The following is an 8,986-nucleotide window of genomic DNA, read 5'->3' on the forward strand; positions in this document are numbered from 1 at the left end:
ATGTTTGATAAGGCAAAGTGACCAAACGTGATATGCCTCATCCACCGATTCAGGTATCCAATAAAACAGCGCACAAAAAGCAGCAAATTCTTAAAACTCGCACCAGCCTAAACAGAGATTAGCAAAAACCGTAACTATCATGGCGACTCTAGAGACAGTATGACCTGACATCTAAGCGGCAGACGCCCAGGATGACTCAGTGAGGCCTAACAGCCAACCTGGCCATTTACTAAGCCAATAAGCATTACCTAGACGTATGCAAGATTTGCGAAAAGCCCACCGAATGTGCTTCATGCTCCTTATCGAACTGGAAATTACGAATAAAGTGGAACAAAATAATGGTCATTCAGACACCGTGAGTCGACACACATGTGAGATAAGTTTCACATCACTCTCGACTAGTACTGGTGAGTCCCATTCAACGGTTACTTGCCTTATCTTCCTGTGTTTCCTGGTCGCCACAAAAACAGCAAAGCCTTTCAAAAGAATTGCTTGCAATCCTTACTAACACCGAATGAAGAAACAACGTTCTTTTCCCTACAATGAAGCATATTACGTACCCAAAGGAGGGATTACTTAACCAATATATTGTACTACCGCCCAAAAAATTTTAGGCATGAAGAAGACAAAAATATTCCTCAAAAACTAGGATTAATCCAACAAACTACTAGCGTTTGATCTCTCTTGCATCCGGTAATCAGGGCGTACCATTTACAGGCTATCGGCCAAATCAGATAACAACAACAGAAACGAGTCCGAAATGGGCAGGTAATGCAAGCAACCAGTTAATCTGGTAAAGCAAAGGCCCACAAATTTCCCGTTTGTGTGACAGAGCAAAGATTAGCACTCTAAACTTCAGGTCTTCAAGAGAGAAGACAAAGCTTACGAGCTATGCAAATGAGTATTTGTGGTGCTTAGAGGTAACAAAATCCTTTACATTCCTTGAAGGTTTCACACTGATTTCGTTCTACTAAAGCAAAGTGGGAATGGACATCTAAATACGGCAAACTGCCATCTAGATTTTACTCATTGCAAATGTGACTCTAAAAAAAACATAAAATCAACCAAACTGACTGCTTTCTTGATTTAGCAAGACGGGGTCAGTCATACGGGCGTTGACATTATGTAGATCGAACTTTTGCCAAAAGATTTTAACAGGCGAATCAAGATTAAAATGAATTGAATTAAGTGAGCAAGTCACTGCTTAATAATGTCTAATTTTTTCCGCTCAAACGAATTGAGATTTCCATAAATTAGTCGATTGTATCACAATCAAGTGCAAATTTTATAAACAGAATCAATTTTAAGTCTAACAGCGACGCCAAACATTGCCCATCAATTTGACCATTCCTTTGAGCTTCTAGACGCTTTTCATGTTATATAACTATATTCGTCCAAAAAAATTTCAGTCTAGAGTGGTATCTTGTCGACAAAATTTGAACCAGCTTCTCCACACATTCATTTTATTCATTACTGGAGCTTGAACTTCTTACTCGTTTCAATGTGCTTCTGATGAAATTGCCCAAATTTTCCAAGGAAGGTTAAGAGGCTCACATCCAATGTACCCCAACGATATCAATGGACTTATAGCAATGTCTAATTAGCAGCAAATTGCACCTCGTAGATAGAAAAATGACAATCATTACAGTTGCAATGCAAAGTGCGCAATTTGGTTCTTAGACGATCCGGCCAATAGGAGTATTGGAGAAAAAACGACTGCGTTCCCTTATTCTAACGAAATGACTTGTTGATTTTACCTTTTCCAGGCGTTCAAAGCCCTAGTAGTAACGCATTAATAATTTTAACCATTGGCAGATGCTCAACAATTGCTCAGCATTCAATGAGCACTGAATGCCACAACCAATCCACTGAAAGCCTGTTTCACTTTCACCCCACTTTCAAAACGAAAAATGGATGGTTTACAGAACATAAAATAACGTACATATGGAATTCAATTCGACAAAATTGATCCTGTCCCACTTACTAAGCTATGGTGGATATTTTTACGACACCTCCCTCCACGAAATCCAAAAGAAAGCACTAAAATCAAATGGATAATGAAGCCGTACTCACGTGTACAAACTGTATCCAAGCCACTCAAAGACAAGGGAAAAGTAGGAAAAACCTTAACGATAAAATCGGAACCCACACAAAAATTTGGACCCTTCATCAACAACCGTCTAGACTCAGAGGTGTGCATTTTGAAAAGGAAGACAAGGACGTTTTCAAGAGGTGAAATAACAAATTACGCCAAATATGTGAAAAAAAGGTTACTTGAGCACAGATTTTGAGAAGTGAAAGGATGCGTTAATCTTTTGAAATTGGGATATTGGTGCTAACAGACGTGTTCCAACAATGGGAAAATCAAAATGATGTGCGTGCCTTATCAGTAGGTAGAACACTCAAGTTCTTAACTGGATACACGTAAAAAATAATACACGCTACACTTGTGCTGCAGGTTATGAAGGAGGGAGGAGAGGCAAGAATACTAACCGTGGTTAAGCATGATATATGACTGCTTCCTTTTGACAAGCTGACTGGCTCCCACAGCATTAGCAGTAAAAGCTGCCACCCTGAGATGAGGGTAAAATGCAAAACCTAGTAGTTGCAGTGTTCTGGCGTGCACAATTGGGGGCAAAGTCTGAAAACGGCCGTGCTGGTGTAGCAGCTACAACCCAAATGTTTGGCTGACAGGCGAGTCAAATCTAACTACTTGACAAACGCCTTGGCACAAAACAGCCCAACTTCAGTAACGTACGCGAGGGCTTTGTAACTTTTCGTAACAGTCACCAATACTGAGACGTGAGCTCAGTATCACAACTAATTTTTGGGTAATAGAACCTTGAGTTCAAAAAATATATGAATAAAGACTAAATACAGTGCAAAAGCACAAGGAAGTGGAGCAACAACGTAACTAAAATGGATTCGGTGAAGCTTAATAAATACATTAGGTTACAAGAAAGGGGTGCTAGGTGAACCTCAACGTGACAATCGTTAGAGGCTGTTCAACGGCATCGAACACCTCGATGCACATATACGAGTTACAAGTTTTCAAAGTAGGCTTGAGAGAGCGTCTCCATTCGGAACTTTTGGAATGAGCGGGAGAACATTGCCTTTGAAGCACAGTTATTTTGATTGGCACTAAACTGCATCAGCTAGTATGGATGTTAATGTCGGTAAAGTGCGAGTACTTCAAAAATGTGTTTAGCGTTGGAACAAACTGACAACAGGTGCTGTTTTCGATTCGAATCCAAAGTCGAAAAATTGGAATATTCTGACAAAAGCATTACATGCCAGTATGGAGAAACCTATGTATTCAAGAAACGATAATTTCTCCCAAATCTAAGAATGTTCTACGTGAATTTACCTTGGTGGTAATTATCAAGGGCGTACACCTATTCGATCATCTTCAGCCCTGCAAAAAAAATTCCTTTTTTTTGTTCAATTTCGCTACATTGTGAGACTCGCGCATTCGTTTTTTTGTGTGAAGAACAAGAACTACTAACTTAGAGTTGCTTTTAGCTATAAATAATGTTGATGAAAAATGACTAATGGATTCCCCCAGACCTGACAAGACAGCCAACACGCTGGCGGGATGAAGACTGGTGCGTGCCACCTATGATACTAGTCACCCCGGTCATCATTTGCGCTTTTAATAGAGCTACATGTAGACTTGAGCTGAGTCGACAGTATTTAAAAGAAACAGCATTTTGGAGCTAAATGTATCAGCAAAAAACGTTTCTTTTCCCTGCAAAATGCCCTAAATGGTGAAATAGGCAAGATATGTAACGAAGAGCTTTAAGTATAAATGATGTCGCTGAAAAGAACGTCTGATATTTGGAAGATAGCACCATCATGGCAATTTTATCAATTTGAATTTTTCCAATCAAAACAAACTAGGAACGAAAAGAAAGTAGGGAATGAGACCACCACGAAGCCTCACTGTACAAATATACCTTGTTCAAGAAAACATAGTGTTCTAGGGGAGAAATAACGATATTGAAATATAACTTTACTGCAAAATTTAACGAAAAGTATTTTCTACAGCTGTTCATTAGCACTTTTGCTACCATCGCCATATATGTGCGACACCCCGATCCTTTTACCCGAGCCCGGAGACACATGTAATAGTTTATGAAAGGTTACTAGTTGCATCAAATCTTGTCGTAAAAAGACCAGCCGGATTCAATACAATTTAAAATGGATGTGGAATACTTTTGGTGCAGAATAATTACGTATCCTAGTTACTGGAATGTTGTAAACACATTTGGTCTCATTAGAATAATGAAATATGTAGGCTGCGGGGATCGAGTCTCCTTCGAGACCTCAACAACGTACGTGTTAGGCGAATTAAAATAGATTACCCCCTTCTCGACCGTTTGTTTCTTTGACACAAACAATTAAGAATAAGAATAGCGACATCATAACAACCAAACGTTAATTATTAGCTTGAATGGAGGGTACACTAAAACGCAGGGAAGACAAATATAGACTATTTTTAGACAAGCCCACAGAATAGGTGTTAAAATTGGAAATGCAAGCGAATGGTGTAAGCGATATGGAAATGCTGCTAGTTAGGGCAACTTAGACAGGGAAATTGGAAAATAGTAAATACAAACGAAGCATCAATCTACGACTAACTGGATTTTAGGTGCCATTGAAAAATAGCTCGAGTTAAGCATTAAGTAATAAATAAATGATGCATAGTATTTTTAATAAATTGAGGAGACTTACAACACCTCGAACTCCGTCTTTAGTTAATAAGTATTTATTCGAGTTGTTATTTGCGGTTTTATGAGGGGGGTTTATGTTTAGAATCTGAGGCTAATAAAAAGTGACAAACGAGGAATAATAAACTTATAATAAATATAGGACCCGAATAAATACATTGGGCGCGCTCTTTTGTGGCCAAAATACCAGGAGAAAATTTGTTGTTGCCTCTATTTCTGTGGGGGAAATGAGGGTGGAGGTGGTAAAGAGCTAATTCAAGATACAGACCTATTTGCTTGAGGATATGAAAGTCGTAGGCAATCACGGATGTGCTCTACAACAATCATCGTGGACTCGCGAACAAGTTGAAGAAAAAGACAATTCATGCTCCGCAAAGCAGTATTACTTTTTTTGAAATTCAGACTATTTGGAAGGAAATAAAACCAGCATTACCTTGTCAAACCTGATAAAACGGTTGAAACTGTTATTTGGGACTGTTAAAAAAAGGTAGATTGAATGCTAAGGCATTCTTAAAGTGACGGAAAACGAGATGGCATATGCATTCTTTAATCACGAGTAAGATGGAGATCAAAAGTGAAATACTGAGAAGCGTCAGTGGTATGGTATAGCACTGCTATTTTTCCGCCGATACGTATACTTATCTCTGGATGATAGGCGCATAAAATGCGACATTAGAAAAGAAACCCCAACTTCTAGGCTATAGTTCTGAAATGTACCAGAGGGATTGATAATGCAGAAGCAGTGTTAACTAACCCTAGCAGGGAGCCGAACCCCATAACCGGCATCAGATTAAAAGGCACCAGGAGTTATTAAATCGCAGTAACATGAAGGACAATATGAACACTGTGGAATTACTCTTGTCTAAGTCCAATAATCTGGAATCGCTTTTGCATAAAGATTTACAAAGACTCAAGCTGAGGGCCTCAATATACATATTCAACTAACCATAATGAAATATACACACATTTGCTTTAGGTCGATTATGAAGACGGCAGCACTAATATTTTTTGTAAGGAAATATTTCAAGAAGTTATCGAGAAATGTGAGCAGCAAACGCCTTAACATAAAGTAAACGGAACTCCTGTCCAGCAGCAAAGCAAATATAAAAGCAAACACTCGTTTTAGCAATCTCATTTAACTCTGCAGTTACTTCAATTTCCTGTGATCCACCCACCAATACATTCCTTTCTATCTTATGCTCAGCCCTTCTACGCATTGACAATGAATTTTCTACAGCAATTTTCTGTCTTACTGCGTGTTCAAGGATGATTTGGAGGGCTACAGTGTGACAAAATTAGGCTCTAAAAGCGCCTGTGTCGGGGATGGTATTCATAATGCAGATGCACTTTTGACTTCCCCCAAAGTTGTATGATGTTGTTTTTTGCTAGAGAATATAATTGAATATAATTAATTGCCAGCATTCAAATGAAGGGCACGGAGGCACCACCTTAAAGGGTAACATATGCACTTACGAAGTATGACAAACTTTTGGAAGTCAAAGACACCTTTACTAAAAATAAAAGACAAAAACTCAAGCGGGGAGTGTGAAGCAACGACTGAGTGTCGTAATGCATTAGTTAAAAAGATGGGGTAATTAAAGCACGGTTATTTGCAAAACTACCTCGGATAAAATGAGCCATTAACGCAGCACTTTGAGGGGATTTAATGATAGAACATTGGAAGAGAAGAGGGGAGCAAAGCATACCCTTAAAGCATCGGTATGAGCATAGCAAAACACTTCGAAAATTAATTTAATAAGTGAAATGATAAATTGACTACTAGCAATGCAATCAAAAAAAGTAAAGAAGTGGAATGCTAAATAGAATGATTTTGGTATTACTTTTTCTTGTAACAAACTAAGCTCATTTTTACGATACAAAAATGGTGCAAAAGTGGAATAAAAAGATTATAAAAGGAATGCTTTTGCTGGAAGATTAGTAGGTACTAAGATCATTACGAAAGGATGCGGATCCCAAAGAGAAGCCAAAAGGAAGAACAGTATGAAGTGCCAAATTAAAAATGAATAATAGATATTGGAAGGCGTGCTTTGGGGGGATTACATAAGCGCTGCTTCTACTTGGCACGGTAGGGATATTTTCTTACTACTTCATCCCTAAGACAACTTGCATTTATTTAATAGGACAGCTGTAAGAAGCGTATATACCAAAATGTCTCAAATGAGAGAAGTAAAATGTAAAACACAATGTCGTTTTTTGAAATATCATTCCAAATGAGTGAAAAATATGAAAGGAGAAAATAAAATCAAAACGCGACGCATAGTGAGTAGGGGAGGAAAACGGAACAAGTGGGTAGCGGGAAAACGTCTCAAATGGAAGGAGCGTTGAATAAATAATAATAAATTTATCCCGGAGTGATTAGTATTTAGTCGCAAGATCTAAATCATTCTAACTAGAAGTGATAATACTACTTACCACCCGTTAGGCAAAAAACACATTTTTATAATGCTACCGATTATAAGCAAAATGTATGAAGGTGGAAGATCGACACATGCAAGGCTTCGCCTTAACGGCATCCTCATTTCATTGTGCATATGCAGGGAGGTATACTGAATAAAAGTTTGTCCTACCGTAACTTGGTACTTAATTAGAGAGCATTACAGCATATGTATTTTAAAATAATGCTGTACAAAGGAGATTAGAAATTGAACTGTCAAACAGCAATTATCGAGGTTCGATCGAATTTCAGTAAGAAGTAGAAAGGAGCAAGAGAGGTGGAGAGGATGATACTGATCTTTCTTTTGCATAACACTGCACAATAAAATAAACAAAAAATAACATCATGAGGAAATTTGCGCTAAGAAAACCTCAAATGGGTTGAGCGAAAATGCTGTGCGAAGCGCCCACATTTGACGCATGATTCAAAATGAGCAAGACACAAAAAGGGGAGTGAAAATAAAGATACGCAACGCCCACTTTTGTAACGTAATTTTTTCATAAAAATGTAGTGGGGTGAAAATACAGTAATGCATCAATGAGAAGACAAAATTTTGATACTGCCCCACCTGTTGTCCACATTCAACAAAACATCCAATAATAGTCCATAAATCTTCCAAATGGTGAAAAAAGAGGATAATTGCCTTACAGATTCTCAAAGAACCTGCCATTTTTAAAAGAAACGGTATATTAAAAAGCGATTTGACATTTACGCATAAACAATGCTAAAATGGATCAATTAAAAGAATGATATTAGCATTGCTTCGCTCCCTAGTACCGAATATTTATTATTTGTGGAATGAAACATCTCAATCAAAAGAAGGTCACTAATACATCTTACCAAAAGTCTATGGAACCCAAGCCTTATCGAATACGACTGAAATTTCAAGCAGAGAATATCGAGGGGTGTGTATGTTAGTTAAAGCACTGTAGGCGAAAGAAACTAACAAAAACGCCGAAATTCAAGGTGTTACCGCGTTTGAATGACTAAATGAGGAGAGAGATATCAAGCTGCCGAATCACAAGAGCAAGATGAAAAACGCTGATTCCATCTAGCATGATGTCTTCATTTCCGCTGTGCATATTCAATTAAAAAACTTGTTAGGGTGTAATGGCTAATATTAGGCGAATGAAAAGTTCGTTTGGTTTTGATAATAAAATTGACTGCAAGAAGTTTCGTTGAAGCAGTCACCGTTACAGTCTAGTATTTTCCCTGTGAGATGTAAACTTGCGAATTCGACTTTTATACGATGTTTTGGCTGTAGAGACAAAAAACTAGCCCCAACCATCTCCATTTCCAACTCAATTTCATTTCTCAACCTATTTCGCAATCGACTGCATGAAGTCGAGAAAAAGTGGTAGTCGCTCGAACAAATATCAAGGCATTACGGAAGATGAGGTGAGGCAGTGTATTCCTTTCACCTCAACATGAAGTGCACTGTCAGGGGTCAATTTTGTGGTAGGAGGTATAAGTTTTGCGCTGTCGGCTTTTAGGGATCGGGTGTTATTCCAACTCATTAGTCTTAGTTGTTTTCGGGGTTGTTTCTTCACAATTGACAGTGAACAATTCCGTCTACAGTCTTCAATACTGACCCAAAAAACGGTGTTCCGGGGATGGAGCGATTCATACCGTAGAAGCGTGAGGTAGACAATAAATGAAACTTCTGGGCATAGCAAATAACGCTTTTGGGTGCTGAAGGTTGAAATACACGGGTAAGTCAGGTCCCGTTCCATGTCAGCCGATCAGTCCGTTGGTAAACAGTCTAGAAAGCAAATTGATGGTCTTCCTAGCCCATTGCTAT

The 8,986-nt window shown here is 38.4% G+C and overlaps 1 protein-coding gene across 1 annotated transcript in view; it reads right to left on the reverse strand.

Moving 5' to 3' along the window:
* The window catches only part of EGR_06025 (Ubiquitin domain-containing protein 2), a gene marked incomplete at both ends in the record, with an annotated part of 26,744 nt that overhangs the window by 15,379 nt on the left and 2,379 nt on the right, over positions 1-8,986 (reverse strand). The gene's annotated exons all lie outside the window — the stretch shown is intronic.

This window comes from Echinococcus granulosus (genome assembly GCF_000524195.1).
Source record: "Echinococcus granulosus chromosome Unknown EG_S00049, whole genome shotgun sequence".
NCBI classification, from domain to species: domain Eukaryota; kingdom Metazoa; phylum Platyhelminthes; class Cestoda; order Cyclophyllidea; family Taeniidae; genus Echinococcus; species Echinococcus granulosus.